Genomic DNA, 25247 nt, shown 5'->3' with positions numbered 1-25247 from the left:
TCCACTGCTCCTGAGGCTGCTGGGAGGGATTTCCCTTTCTCTTCTTTGTTCGCACAGCTCCCGGTGTTCAGCTTTGGATTTGGCCCAGCCTCTGCACGTAGGTCCCCTGAGGGTGTCTGTTCTTCGCTCAGACAGGACGGGGTTAAAGGAGCAGCTGATTCAGGGGCTCTGGCTCACTCAGGCCGCGGGGAGGGAGGGCTACGGATGCGGGGCGAGCCTGAAGCTGCAGAGGCCGGCGTGCCGTTGCACTAGCCTGAGGTGCGCCGTGCATTCTCCCGGGGAAGTTGTCCCTGGATCACGGGACCCTGGCGGTGGCGGGCTGCACAGGCTCCAGGGAGAGGAGGTGTGGACAGTGACCTGTGCTCGCACACAGGCTTCTTGGTGGTGACAGCAGCAGCCTTAGCGTCTCATGCCTGTCTCTGGGGTCCGCGCTGATAGCCGCGGCTCGCGCCCGTCTCTGGAGCTCCTTTAAGCGGCGCTCTGAATCCCCTCTCCTCGCTCACCAGGAAACAAAGAGGCAAGAAAAAGTCTCTCGCCTCTTCAGCAGCTCCAGACTTCTCCCGGACTCCCTCCCGGCTAGCCATGTTGCACTAACCCCTTCAGGCTGTGTTCACGTCGCTAGTCCTCTCCCTGCGACTGAAGCCCGAGCCTCAGCTCCCAGCTCCCGCCCTCCCCGGCGGGTGAGCAGATAAGCCTCTCAGGCTGGTGAGTGCTGGTCGGCACCGATCCTCCGTGCGGGAATCTCTCCGCTTTGCCCTCCACACCTCTGTGGCTGCGCTTTCCTCCGTGGCTCCGAAGCTTCCCCCTCCGCCACCCACAGTCTCCGCCTGCGAAGGGGCTTCTAGTGTGTGGAAACCTTTCCTCCTTCACAGCTCCCTGCCACTGGTGCGGGTCCCATCCTTATTCTTTTGTCTCTGTTTTTTCTTTTTTCTTTTGCCCTACCCAGGTATGTGAGGAGTTTCTTGCCTTTTGGGAGGTCTGAGGTCTTCTGCCAGCGTTCAGTGGGTGTTCTATAGGAGCAGTTCCACGTGTAGATGTATTTCTGATGTATCTGTGGGGAGGAAGGTGATCTCCATGTCTTACTCGTCTGCCATCTTCCTCATTGTTTTTGCAAAAGTTGACCCATGCTCTTGTGATTCCACATCAGCTGTTTTGCATCATTGGAAGTTTGTCACGTGCAGCTTTTCAGAAAAGCCCCTTTCACAAACTGCCTCTTTCCCCTCCATGTGGCACTCCCAATCTCTCCTCTCCAAGCTCCGGCCACCTGGAGCCTCCACAGAGCAGGTAGGGCACCCGAGGGGCTGCTCTCTTAGAAAAACGAATCCGACTTAATCTTGGTTATAGAAAATCCTGAGGAATCCACTAAAGAACCATTAGGATTAATAAATGAGTTCATCAAGGTTATGCAAAAATCAACTGTATTTCTATGCAGGAGCAATGAGCAAACCAAAAATGAAATTAAGAACGAATTTCATTTATAATAGCATTAAAGTAATAAAATACTTAGGAATAAATTTAACCCCCCAAAAAGGTTAGACACACTACACTCTGAAAACTACACACATTGTTGAAACAAATAAGAACTAAAAATGTGGAAAGATACCGCAGGTTCATGGATCAAAAGCCTTAGTATTATTAAGATGGCCATACTACCCAAATTTATCTATAGATTCAGTGCAATCTTTATCAAAATCCCAGCTGACTTCTTTTCAGAAATTCACAAGCTAACCCCAAATTCATATTGAAATTGAATTTGAAGGGATCCAGAACAACCAAAATAATCTTGAAAAAAAGAACAAAGTTGGAGGAGTCATACTTCCCAACTTCAACACTTATTACAAAGCTACAGTAATCAAAACAGTGTGGTACTGGCATAAGGACAGACATATAGTTCAATAAAATAGATTTGAGAGTCCAGAAATAAACTCTCACATTTAGAGTCAATTGCCTTTCAACCAAGATGCCAAGACCTTTCAATGGGGAAAGAATAGTCTTCCAACATATGGTGCTGGGACAATGGATAGACATGCAAAATAAAGTTAAAACAAGAATTTGGACCCTATCAAACACCATATACAAATCAGAATGGATCAAAACCTATGCAATAGCTAAAACTAAAACTCTTAGAGGAAAACATAGGTGTAAATTTTTGTGACCTTGGGGTAGGCAGTGGTTTCTTGGATATGATACTAAAAGCATAAGCAAATAAAGAATAGACAAACTGGGCATAATTAAGTTTTGAAACTTTTGTGTTCCAGAGGATATCATCAAGAAAGTGAAAACAAACCCACAGAATGAGAGAAAATTTTTTGTAAATCATATATATGATAAGGGACTCATATCTATAATATATAAAGAACTATTACAACTCAACAACAAAAAGACAACCCATTTAAAAAATGGACAAAATATCTGAATAGACATTTCTTCAAAGAAGATATGTAAATGGCCAACAAGCAGATGATGCTCTACATAATTTGCAATCAGGAAATGCAAATCAAAACTATAGTTAGATACCAATTAACACCCACTAAGATGGCTGTAATTTAAAAAAAAAAACACAGAAAATAACAAGTGTTGGCAAGAATGCAGAGAAAATTGGAACCTCATATATTACTGGTTGGAACATAAAATAGTACGACTGCTTTGAGAAACTGTCAGTTCCTCAAATGGTTAAACAGAGTTATCATATGACCCAGCAGCTCCACTCCCACATATATCCCCAAGAGAAATGAAAACGAAAATGTATGTCCACATAAACATTTATACACTAATATTCAAAGCAACATTGTTCATAATAGTTAAAAGTGAAAACAACCCAAATGTCCATTGGTAGATGTATTAGTAAATGTTCTAAAGATAACAGAACCAATGGGATATATATATGTTGTTCTGGATATATATACACACACACATATATAAATATATATATGATGAAATTTATTATAGGAATTGGTTCACATGGTTATGGAGGCCAAAAAGTCCTACAGTCTGCCATCTGCAGACTGGAGCATGAGGAAAGCTGATAGTTAATTCAGCCTGGGGCCAAAGGCCTGAGAACAAGGGGGCCACTGGCATAAGTCCCAGAGCCTGAAGGCTTGAGAACCAGGAGCTCTGGTGTCCAAGGACAGGAGAGGATGTATATCTCAGTTCAAGAAGAGAGATAAAATGTGTCCTTCCTTTGCCTTTTTGTTGTATTTGGCCCTTCAGTGGATTCGATGAGACCTGCCCACACTGGTGTGGATGAGTCTTCTTTACTCAGTGGCAGCCAGGTCATATTTGAATATTCTTATTCTCTTCTCTGCCTCGAAAATCCTCCTGGTTTGTAGAGAGAGTGGTCTCATTTTTAGCTTATAAAAGCCAAAGTTGACATTTTCTGTTGTTGTGTTTTGTTTTCAAGGCTCAGACTAGCAAGCAACAAAGGCTTGAGGGACCTCACTTCCTGTCTGGCTCCCCAGCTCCCTGGAGACTTGAATCTCAAATAAATGTTTCTGTCAGGAGGCTGAGCTCCCAGCAGTGTAAATTGGTCACAGATGTAATTGCATTTGCCCTCTGCCCTGGAGGAACACAGGCCTGTGGTTGGGGGTTTAGACATCTCAGAATGAAAGACATTACTCCTGACTCTGGTTAATAGGCGTGAAGCCCAAAATCAGCTGCCACAGACAGGCCAAAGTGTGGCCAGATGTACAGGGCTGTTGCTAGCCAGACTCCAGGCCTGCACAGCCAGTTACCCAAACGGGATCATTTCATTGGCCAGTCAGGCACAGTCAAGACCCAAGCTTTTCCACTGGCTCCTCTTACTTCCAAACATGACTCCAACCGCATCCTTCACCCCCCTCCCTCCCTAATGCCCACAGGACCTCTGCCAACAGCTCCAATCCTCACTTTCTTGAATAGTAAGCAGTGGCAGCCCCAGCACATCAACACTGCCCGTGATATAACTGCTAGAATCCAAAGAAAATAAACAGAAATATGCTGCTGACCCCCATCCAGTACCTTGAGATCCTAACACAGGGTTGACTTAACCAAACAGCATTTCAGTGGTGCCTGGTGTAGAAATTGAAGCCTAGAGACCAGACCTCAGCAGGGGGCGATGAGGCTGAGTTAGACCAACTCTTTGGGCATTTGAAGCCCTGGATATAGGACATATGAGGCTGTCCAGGACGATGAGTCAGAGCCAGTCTGTACTTTGCTGGAATGGACAGGGTGAAAAACACTGCCTGACAATCCCTGAAAATACTGTGAAAGGACCTTACATCATGACAATTCCTCCAGCTAGCTTTCTAAAGATCACCAACCAGGCAGCTGGGTCTTTTGTTCAGGAGCTGCCGGGTAGCAGATCTCCAGGAGACTGAAGATGCGTTGAATGAACTTTTAAACAATGTTTATGGAACATTCCTATTTCTGGGGTTTTCGCTCTCATTAGAGAACTGGCCGACAAATATGTGCTCCAAGTACTGAGACAGACTTGGACTTTCTTGCACCACCTACTGTGACGGGTCGTGGCTAGGGGTGCAGGCTCTGGGTGCATGCTCTGGCTTTGAATTCACGCTCTACCATCTATTAAACTTGTGACTTGGAGAGTCAATCTCCTCAATTTCCTCATTTGTAAAATGGGAATAATAAAAGGCCATACTTTATAGAGTTGCTAGGAGACGACATAAAATAATTCATGTAACATGCTTTGGAGAGAACCTGGCATATGAGAAAGAGAGAGGGGGTGGTGAGGTCCCCAGTTGCTTTGTGCATGAATGCACTTTGCTCCCCAGTTTGATTTAAACTCTATTAGGCTAAGGACTCCTGACTGACTTCTTCCACCTGCTGGGACCTTCTGCTCTTCTGCATTTCCATCTTGGTATGGAGGGACCTCACACCCGCCCAGGACTCCCAGTGTGTATCACCTCTACACACTCTCCTTTATTTCTGTATCCTTTAGGACATCACATGGCTGCCCACTCCCTCAAACTCCACCCTGCACCCTCTTCATTCATCAACTCCCTCAGTACCTTCATGGGCCTCATACAACCTGTGAATATCCTAAAAACCATTGAACTGTACACTTCAAAATGGTGATTTTTATGGTATATGAATTATATCTCAATTTTTAAAGTTAGACTACGACATTGAAAAAATCATCCCTATAAAAATACAACTAAGAAACAGATTAAAGTATGGAATAATTATTATTCTGCTAAGATTAAATGTTGGTGTTTGATACTCAATATAAAATGTTATGATATTTGTTTTAATTTTTTTTAAACCCATGGGTAAATAATTGAACAAAGATAGTGGAAGCATGGGAGAAATGAATAGAGTGAAGGGCATTTCTGTAGGAATGAGTCTGGGTAAAGAGAAGGAGGGAGGCAATGAGAGACTGGTGGGAGATCTATCTGGGAGGAGAATAAATGCTGGCTGAATGAATAGAGTTTCACATTTTTTGTATTAGGGTAAACAGGAAATTAACAGCAATCGCTTGCATTAACATTTGAACAAGTTTTAACACTGCTGTACATGCCAATGGAGCCGGTTTCAGACTAAACCATCTTGTATGGGACATGAGCTTGCAAATGGAAAGACGAAGAATTCTGAAAACATATGCTGGTGTCAGTTTTTACAGGCAGTCTTTGAATTTGCATTTTAATGTTATGAGAAATGTCTTTAGTGAATAAAGCCTGTGCTTCTGGGTAAAGGATATTTTACCCTCTACCAGGGGTTCTCAACTCTTTGACTCTCCACCTCATTTGGGAGTTCCTGGACCTTCCACATTCTAAAGCGGGGTTCCTCCCAAAGCAATCACCACCTCGTAAAATGTACAATCGGCTGGGCTTTTTATTGAAGGATACAGCGATACCATCTCAAGAACTTTGCTTTGTTTCTCCCCATCCAAGCAGAAAGCATGTGGTGGTGAGTAGGTACATTATAAAGTTGGAACTAGAAAACATGTTTATGACATAATGATTACAGGGCCCCAGTAAACATGAAAAAAAAGCAAACGAGGAATTAATATATCATGAATAACATAATTTACTGAGCTTAAAAGATCTTGAGAGAACATTATAGACCAAAGTTCTCATTTAAAATATGGGAAAACTGAACTCCTCTTCTGGGAAGATGGAGAAGTAGTTTTCACTATCCCTTCCGCTAATGCGACTGAAACCCCTGGACGTTATATATGAGACAAAGGTAAGAAAACTCTGAAAGGTGGAGAAAAGAAGGCAGACTAGCAAGGGAATCTCAGGACCAACGGACCAATTCTACACAATCTCTTCCAGAAAAGAGAAGAGGAAAGATCACTTCCCAATTCGTGGTTATGAAAAAAGTCTTACCCTGATAACAAAAGCAAAGACGGTACCAAAAGCTACAAAAAGCTACAGCTAACATTATACCTAATGTTGAAAGACTGATTTCTCCCTAAGACTGGCAACAAGAGAAGGATCTCTGATTTTATTACTTATATTCAACATAGTGCTGATTTAAAAATACAAAATTAAAAATACAGTACTGTCTATAATCAGTCAAAAAATGGAAATACCTTTTCAACAAATGGTGCTGGAGCAATTGGACATCCATGGACAAACAAATTGAACCTTGACCTAAGTCTCACACCTTATACAAAAATTAACTCAAAATGGATCATGGACTTAAATGTAAAACATCAAACTATAAAACTTTTAGATAAACAGCATCAGAGAAAGTCTTCAGAATCTAGGGCTAGGCAGTGTGTTAGACTTGACACCAAAAGCATGATTCATAAAAGAAAAAAATTAATAAATTGAACTTCATCAATATTAAAAACTTTTGTCAGTGAAACATCCTGTTAAGGTGATTAAAAGGCAAGCTAGAGGCTGGGAGAAAATATTTGCAAACCACGTCTTTGACAAGGAGTTATATCTAAACCATATAAAGAACTCTACAGTTTCAATGGTTAAAACAAATCAGGGCTTCCCACTGGTGGTGAAGTGGTTTAGAATCTGCCTGCCAATGCAGGGGACACGGGTTCGAGCCCTGGTCCGGGAAGATCCCACATGTGGCAGAGCAACTAAGGCCGTGCACCACAACTACTGAGCCTGCACCCTAGAGCCCACGAACCACAACTACTGAAGCCTGCGCGTCTAGAGCCCGTGCTCCGCGACAACAGAAGCCACGGCAATGAGAATCCCGCGCACCGCAATGAAGAGTACCCCCGCTCGCCTCAGCTAGACAAAGCCCGCGTGCAGCAGCGAAGACCCAACACAACCAAAAATAAATAAATAAATGGCCCTTTAAAAAAAAAAAAAAACCCAATTAGACGACTAATCCAAAATTCATAGACAGACATTTCACTCAAGAAGACATACAGATGGCAAATAAGCGCATGAATATATGTTCGACATCATTAGGGAAACGCAAACTAAAACCACAGGGAGATCACTACACACCCAACAGAGTAACTAAAGTAAAAGACAGTGACTCCAGGAAATGCTGCCGAGGATGCAGAGAAACTAGATCACTCATCGATTGCTGGTGGGAATGTAAAATGGTACTCTGGAAAACAGTTTGGCAGCTTCTTAAAAAACTAAACACACGTCTACCGTATGACCCAGCAACTGCACTCCTGGATATTTATCCAGAGAAAGGAAAATGTGTATTTATGCAAAAACCTATACACAAATGTTTTTAGTAGTTTTATTTAAACATCTCATGAAGGAAATTTTAAAGGTTGATAGGATCCTAATAGTCATTCAGCATTCAACATTGACTGGCTAATAGAAGGGTAGACCAGATGACCATTAAGTTCTACTTCAAATCTGAAATATTGATCTTATGCAAAAACCCTCTGCTAGGTTTATGAGAGAATACGAAAAACAGGTGTCCCTGACTTCCAAAACTCTCACCTGTAAGGCCAGTACAGACAGGGTTGGAGATAGGGAGACCACTGCAACTGAAGCTGTCTATGGGAATGGGGATACAGATCAGGTGCATTGAGAGGAGGTAACCTGAAAATTAACCATAATGCCCAGGGTCACAGATGATACATGGAATTTTTGTCAAGGGGAATGTAAGTTGAGACTCTAAGTGAATAGATTGTTCCTGAAGTCAAAGAGGTCAGGGATGAGGTCTGTGTTCTGGAAACGGGAAGGGATGGAGAGAATGTATTGAGACAGGCAGTCAGAGTGGTGATGCTGGGTTGTTCAAGATCACGCGCCACCCACTATGGAGAACAGTATGGAGTTTCCTTAAAAAAACTACAAATAGAACTACCATACTACCCAGCAATCCCACTACTGGGCATATACCCTGAGAAAACCGTAATTCAAGAAGAGTCATGGGGCTTCCCTGGTGGCGCAGTGGTTGAGAGTCCGCCTGCCGATGCAGGAGACACAGGTTCGTTAGCTAGTGGGAAGCAGCTGCATAGCACAGGGAGATCAGCTCGGTGCTTTGTGACCACCTAGAGGGGTGGGATAGGGAGGGTGGGAGGGAGGGAGACGCAAGAGGGAAGAGATATGGGAACATATGTATATGGATAACTGATTCACTTTGTTGTACAGCAGAAACTAACACACCATTGTAAAGCAATTATACCCCAATAAAGATGTTAAAGAAAAAAAAAGATCACACGCCACCATAAGGAGGTGTATCTCTTTTATGCAGCGCTCTGTGGTCATTCTCCAAAATGTCCAGCTCCCAGTTCTTTGTTTTTGTTGTGTTGAGTGTTTGTTCAAGTTTCTCAGTATGTGTCTCGTGACAACTCTCCACTCATTGTCCTTTCAAATATTAGTCATTTCTGTCTAAAAGAAGGAATCATAACCCACCTCTACTTCTGATGCTTGCTTAGCCCCAGCCTCAGATGATCTCTAGACTATTGGGGGAGGGGGTAGGAGAACACTGCTGACCTTAAACCCTTTTAAATTTACTGCCCTTATGGATAAAGAAGATGTGGCACATATATACAAAGGAATATTACTCAGCCATAAAAAGAAATGAAATTGAGTTATTTGTAGTGAGGTGGACGGACCTGGAGTCTGTCATACAGAGTGAAGTAGGTCAAAGGGAGAAAAACAAATACCGTATGCTAACACATATATATGGAATCTAAGAAAAAAAAATGTCATGAAGAGCCTAGAGGTAGGACGGGAATAAAGACACAGACCTACTAGAGCATGGCCTTGGGGATATGGGGAGGGGGAAGGGGAAGCTGGGATGAAGTGAGAGAGGGGCGTGGACATATGTACACTACCAAATGTAAAAGAGATAGCTAGTGGGAAGCAGCTGCATAGCACAGGGAGATCAGCTCGGTGCTTTGTGACCACCTAGAGGGGTGGGATAGGGAGGGTGGGAGGGAGGGAGACGCAAGAGGGAAGAGATATGGGAACATATGTATATGGATAACTGATTCACTTTGTTGTACAGCAGAAACTAACACACCATTGTAAAGCAATTATACCCCAATAAAGATGTTAAAGAAAAAAAAAGATCACACGCCACCATAAGGAGGTGTATCTCTTTTATGCCGCGCCCTGTGGTCATTCTCCAAAATGTCCTGCTCCCAGGTCTTTGTTTTTGTTGTGTTGAGTGTTTGTTCAAGTTTCTCAGTATGTGTCTCGTGACAACTCTCCACTCATTGTCCTTTCAAATATTAGTCATTTCTGTCTAAAAGAAGGAATCATAACCCACCTCTACTTCTGATGCTTGCTTAGCCCCAGCCTCAGATGATCTCTAGACTATTGGGGGAGGAGAACACTGCTGACCTTAAACACTTTTAAATTTACTGCCCTTCTTTTCTTCCCTGTAGTATTCAATAGACCTATTTAATCCAAGTTCTTTGGGATATATATATAATCCCAGTGTTTGTCTGCCTTCCTTCTTTGCAGGATCTGAATTTATCTGATGACTGCCAGCCACACGTCTGTGTCAGATGGCGCTTACCCTTTAGTCTGCCCAATTTGTCTGGTAAATCACAGTATTATTCCGGGTGCTTTCCTACTAAGGCAGACAATCAAAGCATAGGCAGCATCTCTTCTGAGTTTTTTTCTAATACCTACCTTTAAAATTCTGCCCACCCCTGGAGTGTAACACCTTTATCAATTTCCTCTTAATTAACTAGACTCTCTTGCAACTATCCCCATCATCAACCAATATTTGTTAAGAATCGCAGAGTGTCATTGTTGGACAGGGAGAGCATTTCATTAGAACAACTATGAAACGTTACTAATGTGTAGACACAACAGCAGATACAGATGTTTGCAATCTGGGGCGTCGGAAAAACTGTAGATTCGAAAGCAAGTGTCAAAGTGCCCTCTAGTGGTGCATACAGCACACTGACTGTCAGTGTCCTTTCTCCAGAGCAAAGGGAACACAGGTTGCAAAGATAGAGGACTAATGGAAACCTGGCTTTTGGAATCCTATTTTCAGTTTCTTCCAGAAACCCTGAGATTCAGACAGGATGTGACACATGAAGATTTAAGTTATTAAAAAGAGGCTTCCGGCATCCAAGACCAGGAAGAAATAATGAATACGGAGAGGCTGTAGAAAACACTACATTGTATGCTAAGGGTAAGCGTCCTTGGCCTTTCTTACCAGTCTGCTCGGAAAAATTGAGTTCTGCTTAGCAGTTTTTCAGCCAGGAGTGACACTATTTGATTGGCTAATGATTTATTGATTTATTACACGTTGACCTAGAGGGAGCGTCTCCACCAGGCCACTTCTTCAATTTGATGATAAGAGAACAAGTTGGGCACATCTCCAGGAGAAGGACCCCAATCCACTGCCGCTGATCCACCACAGAGCCCAGAGGCTTTGTGTGCAGGTGTCCTTAGCTACACCAGTAATGGACATGGAGATGTGTGCACATCAATTTTTATCAATCTGTCATGTTTTAGAGGAATTTTCTATATCCTTTTTAAAATGGGAAGTTGCTTTGGCTATCGAGTTAATTTCCTCTCTTAATTAAATGAATTATCCCCCAAGAATCTAAGGCTTTGGTGATCTCTGAGAATGCTTTCAGATATGAAATAGAATTATCCTAAGTCTTCTCAAAGCTCAGCTTATTATATGTTGGGCCTTAAATTAGGCTTAATTGTACTAGAATTTTACTATATGAGATATTACTTAAGATGGGTAGCTCACCACCTGAAACGTGGAATTCTTTCTATCATATGGCAGAGTGGTGTGTGGTTGAGGTGTATATATTAAGCTTCTACATGAAGCTGTCAGTCAGAGATGGGGCAGATGCCCCCAATTAATTTCAACATTAATATAAATGTACTAAAATAATACAGTCAATCAAACATACTAGGTGCCACAAAAGAAAACAGAGGTGGTCTTGCATTTGATCAGAAACAGAGAAAACAATGCACCGACAAAACAAGTTAAAAAGGAGGAGATTGTTTCATTCCTAAAGAGAAAGTTAGTAAATATGCATATTTGTAAATCTTTGCGTTTTTCAAGGAAGGCTTCTTAGGACTCAGGATTTTCATTTGATGTTGTTTTTATTTTTAAAAAGAGGTTGAAAGAAGGCAGAGAGATCAAAAAGAGGAGCTGGAAGAGAGGAGCTGTTTCCAAGACAGCAAGGGAGGATGAAATGTTATGGATTTGAAGGAGACAGCATTTGACTAATGCAAAGAACGAGGTGAGAGGAAACAAGAGACGATCCTTGTCTAAATTGAGAATAAGAAACACGTGACTCAAGTCTGAAGCTTCTCTATTTAAAGCTCCAAACTGCCCTCCGGCTGCCCCCAGCGCCCAACCCCCCTCCCAGCTCGTAGGCCCGCCAGGCTTCCATGTCTTTTCTCCCTCCGAAGAAATTTCACCTCAGAAAACCAGAGACACGCTGAAACTCTTGACTTCTGGCGGAGGCTGTGGAATTTCAACATGAGGTAACATCTCGTGTAAACCCACCTAACATGATTCAAAATCGAGTAACGGCCTGTCCAGGGCCCCTAGTAAGTCCGTTTCAGACATCCAAGGACTGGAAAGTTACTGAAGACAGAAAGTTACAGATTCTCAGAAAAACCACATCCTATAGAAGCACAGCCAGCTTGGATACAGCTGTGGACCAAAACAGATATGAACCCACCCCCTCTTTCCTGCAGCTTGCCCTTTGAAGCCCAATAAAAGATTCAAACGCCCACCCTTCGGTGCCAAAGCCATTCCATGCGTCTGGCCGCTTTCCTCTCTTGGAAAGTGAATAAAAACTCTTTTTCTCCTCTTGCTAATATTTCTGTGAATTCTTTCACAGTCTGCGTTGGCTCACCTAACATTTTATGCTAGACTTTCTCCAAGGGGGGCAAACACTTCTCCTCAGGAGCCGGGGTGGCAGGAGCCTGAGGTTGGGGAAGAGTGAAATGTACGTGAAAGTCTATGTTTAGTCTTTTTTCTTAATTTTAATTTTAATTAAAAAAATGTTTTTGATATATAGTTGATTTACAATGTTGTATTAGTTTCAGGTGTACAGCAAAATGATTCAGTTATATATATATATGTATACTTTTTGATATTCTCTTCCAATATAGGTAATTACAAGATATTGAGTATAGTTCCCTGTGCTATACAGTAGGTCCTTGTTGGTTATCTATTATATATGTAGTAGTGTGTATATTTTAATCCTAAACTCCTAACTTATCCCTCCCCTACTATGTTTGTGAGTTTGTTTGTTTGTTTGTTTGTGAGTCTGTTTGTTTTCTATGTTTGTGAGTCTATTTCTGTTTTGTAAGTAAGTTCATTTGTATCTTTTTTTTAGATTCCACATATAAGCTATATCATATGGTATTTGCCTTTCTCTGACTGACTTCACTTAGGTTGATTTACAATGTTGTATTAGTTTCAGGTGTACAGCAAAATGATTCAGTTATATATATATATGTATACTTTTTGATATTCTCTTCCAATATAGGTAATTACAAGATATTGAGTATAGTTCCCTGTGCTATACAGTAGGTCCTTGTTGGTTATCTATTATATATGTAGTAGTGTGTATATTTTAATCCTAAACTCCTAACTTATCCCTCCCCTACTATGTTTGTGAGTTTGTTTGTTTGTTTGTTTGTGAGTCTGTTTGTTTTCTATGTTTGTGAGTCTATTTCTGTTTTGTAAGTAGGTTCATTTGTATCTTTTTTTTAGATTCCACATATAAGCTATATCATATGGTATTTGCCTTTCTCTGACTGACTTCACTTAGTATGGTAATCTTTAGGTCTATCCCTGTTGCTGCAAAGGGCATTATTTCATTCGTTTTTATGGCTGAGTAGTATTCCATTGTATATATACACCACATCTTCTTCATCCATTCCTCTGTGGATGGACAGTTAGGTTGTGATATATGTTTAGTCCTTAACATGAACACACATTTTGACATTACTCATTAATTCATCTGAGTTCATTTTTACATAAAATATTAACAATAACATCACAGGTACCATTTATTAAATTATATGTTCCAAGCACAGTGATAAAGACTATATATACATTATCTTACTTAATCCTCTCATTAAGCCTCTTAAAACGGGTATCAATATTATCTGCATGTTTACATGAGCAAACAGGCTCAGAATGGAGGCAAAACTTACCCAGGAATGGCTGACAAGTGGTAATGCTGGGTTTCAAACCCAGGTGTGTCCTGTCAGCAGAATGACCTTGAAAACTGGAACTCTTCAATCAGATAAAGCCATGAGAGAAATCCAAAATTCAATTCGCTACCACTGTAATATCTGTAGTAGTGGCATATGATCTCAAGAGGGGAGAAGTTTATAAAAAACTTTTCAGGATTCCATCAAGTTCAAAGATTTTTAAAGTTGGCCAGAAATGAGATCATAGGTTAGGCGACAAAACAAGTTGAAAAGGTCATATGAAAAGGTCTCACTTGCCAAAGCCGACACGATTTAAGCCTCAAAAAGAGAATAATGACTGTGCCCTCTGATATACATTAAATCTGGAAAGCCATGGGGTCCATAGTGAGATGAAAAAGTGAGAATTAACAGGGTTTTTTTAAATCTGTAAAAGCAGGTGAATAGAATGCATTTTTATTGAGCCTTGTTATTGCTGTTGTTGGATCATTTATTAAATCAATGAAGAATACAGAATGTAGACAATTAAAAACTGAAAAGCACTGACTGACTGAAAGAGAATATCAGTTGACCAGCTTCATAAGTAATAACCTTCAGTCAGTGAAAATCATCTAAAATTACAAAATTTAATTATCTATAATGTTCAATATCTGAAAGGGTTATGTCATCTCTTTTTTAAATATGAAAGAATGGAAGGTTCCATGAGGCCTGGAGACCTTCGAACGTGATAGGAACCCATCACGTTCGAAGGTCTCCAGGGTTACAAGAAAAAAACATTCACACATCTAAAGTTTATCAGTGAGGTGGGAGCTGGGGCCTCCCGTCTACTCCTGGTGGAGTAGAGAAGAATTAGGTCAGGTGCATAATTTAAATCCAGGGAGACCACTGCTCTCTTGTTGTCATGGAATCATAAAGGAATAGGAAGAACCAAGCATGTTCCATCAGGGTCACAAACGAGAATCCAGGCAGCCTTTCAGCTGTAAGTCTCCCTCAGTAGAGAATGTTGGTGAACTGGTAGGGTGACCATCTTCCTTAAACGAATAAGTGTTTTTCAACCTGGGGGGAATTAAAAATTCAGAATTAAGTACAGAAATGCTTAAGAGAATCAGAACACTAGTGTCAATACCCTTATGTTAAGAACGTGTCTGCATATTTGGTATTTTGCCTGTAAGATAGCCTTTTCACAACAATTTGAAATGTGTATTTGTGCAATCGACTTAAACATATGATTTTAAGGTGAAAGTCATTCTCAGCATTGAAACTTCTAAGAGAACTTTGGGTTTACTTTAGTTTATTGGATTTGTAACAATTACTTAGTTCTCCAGAAGGTTTTGTTTGGTATTGATAAATCAGGTCACTGCTGACTTAAAAGGGAAAAGCTTAGGTTGATGCAGCTGCTAAAGGCACCTCCCCAACAGAACATCAGCCCTGGATCTTGGCACCTTTGCCATTTCCTCATCCAGCCCCTCCCTACCTCTAGTTCACAAAATGGGGCTGTGATAGAAAAGGCTGCCCGCGCTTCAGCAGGCTGCTTCCTCCATCCGGTCACAAATTCTAGGTACAGCCAGATGGGTTTTCCATGGCCCCTATGTCCTCCTCCCTGTCCAAGACAATGCATAACACTCAGCAGCATGCTTGGGCACAGCGGGGACAAGGGAACAGATTAAAAAAATGCTTGCTTGTGTCTGGCTTTTCTAATCTAGCAGCTTCTCATCGTGTGCTTTGCCCTGTTTGTACGCGGTATCGTTCAGGGAACCCAGTGCCATCCCGCACAGCACCCAGCGGTGACGTTATCAAACCTGCCCCCCCTCCCCCAAAACCTGGCAACTGACTCTTTTAAACTTCCTTGGTCAATGCGATATTCCCATGACTTAGTTGTAATACTTCTAGTCTCTGGATGGCCCAAGGCTCTCCCCTGCAGGAAGGCAATCCTATTATTACAGCAAAAAATCGCTCCAGAAATAGTCTCACTAGGGAATTTCCTTGCTAGGAAATTTCTCTTAACATAGTTTCAGCCCAAGGTTCTCATTCTAAAGAACAAGCTTTCCAACATCTATGCAAATGGCAACCATGTAATTTGTACCACCCTCAGAGCTCTGGCAAAGTAGAAAGAAAGAAAATGAAACCTCAAAGCAAAGGTTAAGTAAATTTGTTTTAAATGGCCTGAGGCCCTTCCAATGATCATGAGTGATGCATCTACAAGCCAGGGAGCCACAATTCAACTGACCAAATGGCTCAAAATACATGCAAATATCATGAGGAGATCCAGAGTCCAGCTCTTCCTCTAGTACCTGGAGGACACATTGCTGTCATTACCAAAGGTCACTTATCCTCCAGGGTTTGTAAAGAGTGGGTGTGGGTGCCCCAACATATTTATTCCTGCCAGAAGTCTGATTCTCTGTAAAAGAACATTAGGGGGGAAAATAACTGCCTCTCACCCAGGCAGTTTTTCTTCATCACCCCTGATGACTACGTGTTCATCTCACCACCCTTGGGAATAGCGACATCTCATCGCAAGTCCGGTCCGTGATGCAAATGGAGACCCAGAGACAGCAAACCCCGGCTACCTCTTAACTACCAGCAGCGAAGTTGGCTCTGGCAGCCCTGAAGTCACTTAGAGGAGGCAGCTTTCACCAGCCTGTGGTGGCTTCAGCCTACAGGGTGGAGAAGAGTCGATCCTGTTCCATCTTTGCCTGACAGGGGAGTCCGCGGTGAACATGGAAGAAACTCCCTGGAGATACAGAAGAAGTAACTTCAGGACAGCTGGAATAAACTAGAAAACCTCGGAGCTAATGTTAGTTAGGATTCTTATCATCTTTACTTCATTAATATGCTGCTAGGGACCAGGGTGAGGTGAGCTAGGCACCTCAGGTGCACACTTGACGGAGGTACTCTAGGCTCAGGGCCCTGTGTGCCGGCCCCGCCCTCCTTCCCCTCTTCTCGCCATGTCTGTCGTCTTCAAGACCCTCTGTATTCGTTTGCTAGGGCTGCCATAGCAAAGTGCCACAAACAGGGTGACTGAAAACAGCAGAATGTATTATCTCTCAGTGCTGGAGGCTAGAAGGCCCAAATCAAGTTGTCGGCAGGGTCGGTTCCCTCTGAGCACCCCGAAGGAGGATCCGTTTCATGCTTCACTCCTAGCGCCTGAGGACAGCCATCAACACTTGGCATTCTTTGGCTTGTAGATGCACCACTCCAATCTCTACCTCCGCCTTCACCTGGCATCCTCCCTATGTGTCTCTCTCTTCTTCTTCTAAGTTGGCCAGCTATACTGGATTAGGGCCCTCCCTAATGACCTCACCTTAACCTGATTACATCAGCAAAAACCCTATTTCCAAGGAAAAAAAGTCACATGTTCTGGGAGTTGGGACTTCAACATGTCTTCTGGGGGGACACAATTCAACCCATAATGGTCTCTTACAATAAAGCTGAACAGTTCTAATCCTTGGAAGGGCACATTTACAGCCAGTGCCAACTATCCATCACTGAGCAACAAACCACCCCCGTAACTTAGTGGCTTAAAACAAGAACCATTTTACTTGCTCATGATTCTGCAGTTTGGGCTGGGCTCAGCAGAGCCATCCTTCTGCTGTCTTGCCAGTGGTCACTCACATGGCTGCATTCAGCTAGTGGCTCAGACGGGAGCAGGACTCAGCTGCGAAGCCTGGGCTCCTCTCTCTCCATTAACTCTCCGGACCTTTCTTTTTTCACGTGACCTCTCCCCCTGGTCGTGCCAGCAGCGTAGCTGGACTTCTTAACGGGGGGTCAGCACTCCCAAGAGGACGAAATGGAAGCTGCTAGATCTCCTTAGGCTTAAATCTGGAGGTGGACACAGCATCATTTCTGTAGCATTCTATAGGTTAAAACAATTTCCAGGACTAGCCCAGATTCACGGGGAAGGGAAAACCCAAGGGCGTGAATACCAAGAGGAGTGAGTAGTTTGAAGCCACCAGTATAAGAGCCTATCATAGCCTAATAAAATATAGGTATAAATGTTTGCCCTTGTACAGCCACAGAAGGGGGAAATATGATGAGGAGATGAACCTCCTCCCTCTTAACGAACTCCACATTTCATAGTCTAAATATTAAAATTGCAGCTAACAGAGAGATCCTTAACACTTTCCTCCTCCAGGAAAAGATCATGACCCTTTTATATATCCTAGAAGTCTAGCTGGACAAATGCAGTAACCTTTCTCAACTGTTGATCTTTAGCACCCCTTTCAAACAGCCTTTTTGAAATTTGCTACCTTTGGTCTAAAAGTTCCACTTTGGCCCCATCTACTGAACGACATCATCATATCTCTCTTCTTCCCCGGTCCTCCTCCCCTGCTGACCACAGGCCAACCTTGGAAGAGCTCAAAGGTAGTCATGGGGATGCAGATGCAAGAGAAAGCCTGTAATTTGGGTGATTAAGGAACTGAGGCATACGGGTACCCAGTGTTCTTCCTCCTTCCCGTGATAGAGTTTTTAGAAATGGCAAAGTTTCAAAATTCTAAGGTTGAGATCGTTTTTTCTTTTTTTTTTAAGTGAGGATCAAACTTTTTCTTTTTTTAAATTATTATTATTTTTTTGGCTACACCACGTGGCACGTGTGATCTTAGTTCCCCAACCAGGAATCAGACCTGTACCCCCTGCACTGGAAGCACAGAGTCTTAACCACTGGACCACCAGGGAAGTCCCTGGGGTCTTTTTTTCTTGATAGGCCTCTGTAAAAAAAAATGTTTTTCAATTTGACTTATGAATAGAATAATGAGTCAACTGAATTTTAAAGTTTAAAATTAGATTTTATAATCTGTAATTTTAATACCTTAAATATTGACTTTAAAAAACAAAGTAAATCTCTGAATAGTCTCCCTGTGCACAAAAACACTCTCAAAGGTGCTAAAAAATGTACATCTATATTTAATATGTATGACTCCCTCTGGGCTACTATCCATAAAGTGATAGTTTGGTAAATTGTTTTACACTACTACCAGACATGAGTAATAAGAGGTAATTATGAAGGATATGAAAAAGTGGGAAAGTTCTTTTGTATCATGTAAAGCAGAAACTGTTCTCAAGGAGACAGTGAGGGGTGCTGATTAAAAACTTGGACTTCAGAATTGGTGACCTCCATCCAAACCCTAACTTGCCGTCTACTCATTACTGGCGTTGGGTAAGTCACTGAAGCTCTCTGTATTAGTTCCCTGGGCTGCCATAACAGAGTACCACAAACTGGGTAGCTTGAAAGAGCAAAATGTATTGTCTCGCAGTTCTGGAGAGGAGGAATCCTTCCTCATCTCTTCCTCTGCCGGCCATCCTGACATTCCTTGGCTCATAAATACATCACTATAATCCTCCATCTTCACATGGCATTCTCCCGATGTCTCTGTCTTCACATGGCCATCTTACAAGGACTCCAGTCTTATTGGATTAGGGGCCCACCCTACTCCAGTATAACTTTTCTTAACTAATTACATCTGCAATGACCTTATTCCCTAATAAGGTCACATTCTGAGATACTGGAGGTTAGGATTTCAACATATGAATTTTGGGGAGACATAATTCAACCTGTCGCACTCTCCACCTGTCATGCTCTCCGAGGGAGGTCACTGCCTAGCTCAGTGGTCTGCACAAGGAAAAATCAGATTACAGGTGCAATGCACAAGGCATACTATATTGTGTATATAGAGTATATACACAATAAATGGTAATTAGTGTAGAAATGGACCAACATGAAATTATTGACCCTATGTAAGATACAAATTACAAATGTAAAAATAATTATATCTCTGTGGAGGAATTGTGGAAATTTTTTTAATGTATTAAGTATTACTCAAGTCAGCTGAACTTTGTTTATTACAATGACTGTGAACATGAAGTGTTGGCAAACATCAACAGCGTGTCAACATAGACTCCATCAAAAAATTTGAAGATGGCTGTGCAAAGAAGTGACAGCAATACCCCAAAGTAGCAGTGGATGGTGCAAAACTCACTGCTTTGGTGCTGGGGGGTTTAAAATAGTTACTTTCAACTTTTGATTCTCTAGAGGCTAATTATCTGGTCTGCAGATTATGGAAGCCCTTCTCCTGCACTTAAGACTTTCAGACTCTGCTTATTGTAAGCAGCCCTGCCGTCATCATTAAGACATTCATCACCCAGTGATGAATGGCACCAGGTGCACTGGGCACCAGGTGCCCAGTGATGGAGCAGAGAGGAGTGAAATCATTGAATTTTGAAATAGATGTGCATTTTTGGAGGGTTTCCTGTTTCAGTTACTGTGAAAAATCATTAAGGACTGTTATGGACTGAATGTGTCCCCCCAGAATTCGTGTCTGGAAGCCTTAACATCCAATGTGATGGTATTTGGAGGTGGGGCCTTTGGGAAGTGATTAGATTTAGTTGAGGTCATGAGGATGGGACTCTGATGATGGTATTAGTGCCCTTATAAGAGGAGGAAGAGACCAGAGCTCTCTCTCTGTGCCATGTGAGGTTACAATGAGAAGATGGCTGTGTACAAGCCAGGAAGAGAGTCCTTTTCAAGAACTGAATCTCCCAGCACCTTGGTCTTAGACTTCCAGCCTCCAGAACTGTGAGAAATAAATGTTTGTTGTCTAAGGCACCCAGGCTGTGGTATTTTGTCATGACAGCCTGAACTGACTAAGACAAAGGGGAAAAGAATAAGGGATTCAATGTTAAAGCAAAAAGGGGTCCTAGGGAATATGTAATCTAGGCCTTAATTTAGAGATGAGAAAATCTGTGGCCCCAAAAGGTGGAGTGTTCTTCTCATTGTTACATGGTTTGTTAGAAAAAGGCCACATAAGAATCTGGATCCCCTAAACCACACACCACTAACTATCTGGTCCTTCTGATCAATATGTGTTGAATGAACAAAAGAAAAATTAAGAACTTCAAATATACAGTATGATAGTGCATGAAACAGTGGGAGGAAGTTTACACTCTCATGGTTTGGGGAAGTGAATTTTAATGCAGCACACTTCACACTGGGGTACTTGGACCCCTGGGTCACTCAACGGCATTCCAAGGCATATGCAGACAGGAGTGGTTTGAAGACAGAATCAGTTTCCATCCTTGTGTTCAATTTCCATCCACCAGTGATGGAGGATCAGGTTCCCTTTTCACCCCTGCCCTTGCACAATTGTACAATTGAGGTTCCCTCCTTCCCCAAAGAAAGGCATCCTTCCACTCAACCTGATCTTCACTGTGTGGCATTGTCCTGGGGTATAAAACCTCCGGGTGCTCTTTGAAATATTCGTGTGAGTGTTGGAAAAGGGTACAGATCCTTTGGCAACTTTGGTTTCTAAGTTGTGCTTTCAAGAAAAATAAAGAAGGACATAATCAAGGTATCAGCTGGTAGATCATTGTTATAAGTTAATGTTTGTGATAGATCACTGTTAGATTTTTAGCATTTAACACAGAGGAGATCAAAGAAATGGGTGACATTGCTATAACAAAACTCCTTCATTCCCATCTACTTACATGACCAAAGTTTCTCATAACTTCTATCCACAAAGACAAACACAGTAATAGGAATGGAATTGATGCTGAGCTCTGTCTCATTCCAGCAATAAACAGTAGTCATGAACAGGTACAAGAATTAATAGGGGAGTGGGAGGGGAGTCCTATATCTATGTAGGGCTTCACATGAATTCTAGTTCTTTACTTTCGGCTATGTGAAAGGTTCGTACTTCCCCACCCCCCTATGAAGTGAGGTGTGGCCATGTGACTTGCATTGCTAATGAAGTGTGAATGGCATGGATGTGTATCACTTACAGGCAGAGACTTTAGAGTTTTTGCACTATTTGCCACGTTCCCTGTTTCGTGCCCAGTGATCATGGAAACACATGTTGAGATGAAGCCTCCAAAAGGCTGGGTCCCAGAGTAATGACCATGAGCAATGCCTCTTGCTGAATGGAACAGTCGTATGAGCAAGAGATACACTTATGCTGTGTTAAGTACCTGAATGTAATCCAGCCCCTCCAGATGAATAGTTTATTTTTTTTTTAATTTATGTTTTTTACTGAAGTATAGTTGATTTACAATGCTGTGTTCTGCTGTACAACAAAGTGATTCAGTTATACATATATAAACATTCTTTTTTTAAATATTCTTTTCCATTATGATTTATCACAGGATATTGAATATAGTTCCCTGTGCTATACAGTAGGACCTTGTTGATATCCATTCTATACATAATAGTTTGCACCTGCTAATCCCAAACTCCCACTCCATCCCCGCTCACCACCCCGCCTTGGCAACCACAAGTCTGTTCTCTATGTCTGTGAGTCCCTTTCTGTTTTGTGTGTTATATTTTAGATTTCACATATAAATGATATCATATGGTATTTGTCTTTCTCTCTCTGGCTTACTTCACTTAGTATGATAATCTCTAGGTCCATCCATGTTGATGCAAATGGCATTATTTCATTCTTTTTTATGATTGAGTAGTATTGCATTGTGTGTGTGTGTGTGTGTGTGTGTGTGTGTGTATCACATCTTTTTTATCCAGTCATCTGTCGATGGACATTTAGGTTGTTTCCGTGTCTTGGCTATTGTGAATAGTGCTGTTATGAACACAGGGGTGCATGTATCTTTTTGAATTACAGTTTTTTTCTGGATATATGCCCAGGAGTGGAATTGCTGGATCATATGGCAACTCTGTTTTTAGCTTTTTGAGGAACTTGCATACTGTTTTCCATAGTGGCTGCACCAACTTACATTTCCACCAACAGTCTAGGAGGGTTCCCTTTTCTCCATACCTTCTCTGGCATTAATTGTTTGTAGACTTTTTGATGATGGCCATTCGGACTGGTATGAGGTGGTATCTCATTGTAGTTTTGATTTGCATTTCTCTAATAATTAGCGATGTTGAGCATCTTTTCATGTGCCTGTTGGACATCTGTATGTCTTCTTTGGAGAAATGTCCAGACAGATAGTTTTAATAAAAAGTACTTCTTAATGGAATTTTACTTTTGATGCTTAATAATTATTTATATACATAATTTATTTAAGTTGTTTTGATCAATTGTGTCAAATAAAAGTCATAGTTCAACCCAAAAGAAAATGTGAATGATTAGATCATTATGATCACAGGAAATAATAAAGTATAAATCTCTGTGTGTGTGTGTGTGTGTGTGTGTGTATCACATCTTTTTTATCCAGTCATCTGTCGATGGACATTTAGGTTGTTTCCGTGTCTTGGCTATTGTGAATAGTGCTGTTATGAACACAGGGGTGCATGTATCTTTTTGAATTACAGTTTTTTTCTGGATATATGCCCAGGAGTGGAATTGCTGGATCATATGGCAACTCTGTTTTTAGCTTTTTGAGGAACTTGCATACTGTTTTCCATAGTGGCTGCACCAACTTACATTTCCACCAACAGTCTAGGAGGGTTCCCTTTTCTCCATACCTTCTCTGGCATTAATTGTTTGTAGACTTTTTGATGATGGCCATTCGGACTGGTATGAGGTGGTATCTCATTGTAGTTTTGATTTGCATTTCTCTAATAATTAGCGATGTTGAGCATCTTTTCATGTGCCTGTTGGACATCTGTATGTCTTCTTTGGAGAAATGTCCAGACAGATAGTTTTAATAAAAAGTACTTCTTAATGGAATTTTACTTTTGATGCTTAATAATTATTTATATACATAATTTATTTAAGTTGTTTTGATCAATTGTGTCAAATAAAAGTCATAGTTCAACCCAAAAGAAAATGTGAATGATTAGATCATTATGATCACAGGAAATAATAAAGTATAAATTTTGATTTCTATGATTTTTGTGGCAGAGAAGTGTGATGGGGTGATCAGGAAAAGTGGTTTATCCCAATGCAATTCATTTCATAAAGGATAAAATGGATTACACTAGGATAAATTCCTGAGGGGGATATGGAATGGAAATAGGAATTGAAGGACAAAAAGGAACAATATGAAATTTCAACTCTAAAAGTAGAGTTTTTTTCATGTATTTTTCAACTGAATGATGATAAACACTAGGTAATCCTGGTGTTAGTTTTCATTTGATATGTTTAAAAATGATATAATGTTTTCACTTGAAATAAGCTAGGAATTACATCTTTTGCAACTAAACTTACAATTAAGAGTTTTAGATTTCAATTAAAAATATGCAAGAGAGTAAGTAGTTTTGGAGGGATACTTGAAAAAAAATTGAAGGTGACAATTCTTAGCTATCTAGGGCAGGGTTGTCTAAACCTTGGCACTTTTGAAATTTTAGGTCGGATAATTTTTTTGGTGGTGGCCGTCCTATGCATTGTAGGGTATTAAGCAGCATCCCTGGCCTCTGTCTACTAGATGCACTAGCATCCCACCTTCCTAGCTGTGACAACCACAAATGTCTCTAGACGTTGCCAAATATCCCCAGGGAAAGCAAAATTGTTCCCACACAAGAACCACTTGATCTGTGGGTAAATGCTTTTTTTGTCTTCCTGTTTCCACTCTCTTCAAAGGCGTGAGTTGTCCAAAAACGCTGACAGTGACCCTAGAATCCCCTCAACCTTATTCCTATTCTTCTCCAAGCTTAAGACATGTGGCCAAGAAATGACGGCTTATACCAGAACCAGTAACTCATTTATATTTCCTGCCTGCCCTGGCTACCCCCGGTATAAACTGAATTCAGTTCTGATGAAGAATGAGAAACTTGAGTTAGCACTGCTCAGGGCTGTTCCATGCCAAACTACTTTCTGCCCAATATTACATTAGCTACATGAACACACACAATAATACACAATAATTCAATATGTCCAGGAGAAGAGAGATTTTGATTTTTTGGAGATCTTACTGATTCTTAACAAATGGGATATTTTTAGTACTTGAGGAGTAATAGGCAGGGGAAAAGAGATCTTATGAATCAGTAGAAGCAAAAATAAAGGCAGCTCATGAAGAAAATGGGCTAAGGGTCAACAGCCAAGTAGAAAAAAAAGAAGAGTGGCCATCACCTTGTTTTGTACATTCTGCACGTACACCAGCCTGAGCTGAGTGCTGAGGTCTTCATTCATTCGCGCAGGAGGAGGGAACATCATGGTCTCATTAAACATCTGCAGAAGCCAGATACTATGTGGATATTTAGCTTTTTTTGGCCTGAGTTTTGGGCTGTTTTTCTTGCAACCCTATTTAACAACTGCAGCCCGGAAAGGACAAGAAGAACACAGGGAAGAAAGCTCTTGGTTTGGAAAGTCTAGAGAAGCTAATTATTTAGATACCTAAAGGGGTATGTGAAGAGCCAGGAGACCAAATTTGATTTGGGTTTGCCCCCTCTGGTATTGGAAGAAAAAACATCTGCTTCTTGGGGAGCCCAGAATAGTTCAGTGATTGGTTTCTTACTGTGTTCTGCTCTCACAAGAGGACCCCTTCCCTTTAAAAATTATAATAAATCAACAGCATGATGGGGGAGGGTGCAATGAGAACACAGTGTTGAACTGCTCCCTTTTGCTTGCTCTCCTTTTTTTTTCTCCAAATTTTCATAACCTCAAGGGAATAAAAAGCAAACTAGTTATCATTATTGGCTTCTCAGCTGTAGGAGAAGCTTAACTCTTCCTACTGGTGTCCCAGGCCACCTAGTCACTGAGACCAAGAATGCAGCAGTCCTGGTAGCCAGCTGATAGCAGATGTTAGAAAGTAGAGTATGTGGTCATCCACCAGAGGGCAGACAGCAGAAGCAAGAAGAACTACAATCCTGCAGCCTGT

General features: G+C 41.5%; 1 protein-coding gene across 7 annotated transcripts in view; it reads left to right on the top strand.

The window, feature by feature from the left end:
* The window catches only part of MYLIP (myosin regulatory light chain interacting protein), a 130965-nt gene that overhangs the window by 92156 nt on the left and 13562 nt on the right, over positions 1-25247 (top strand). For 5 of the 7 annotated variants that reach the window (XR_008615726.1, XR_008615720.1, XR_008615717.1 and 2 more), the window contains 2 exons: positions 10393-10533; positions 11483-12178. The exons of 1 other annotated variant lie outside the window; for it this stretch is intronic. The gene's annotated coding sequence lies outside the window, so the exon portion shown is untranslated. Of the gene's footprint in view, positions 1-9851; positions 9931-10392; positions 10534-11482; positions 12179-25247 lie in introns of those variants that run through there. One more of the 7 variants, XR_008615722.1, reaches the window with a different exon arrangement.

This window comes from Physeter macrocephalus, chromosome 18 (genome assembly GCF_002837175.3).
Source record: "Physeter macrocephalus isolate SW-GA chromosome 18, ASM283717v5, whole genome shotgun sequence".
In the NCBI taxonomy this organism is placed as follows: domain Eukaryota; kingdom Metazoa; phylum Chordata; class Mammalia; order Artiodactyla; family Physeteridae; genus Physeter; species Physeter macrocephalus.
Note: the sequence above shows the minus strand (reverse complement) of the source record. Positions and strands in the feature narration are given on the sequence as shown.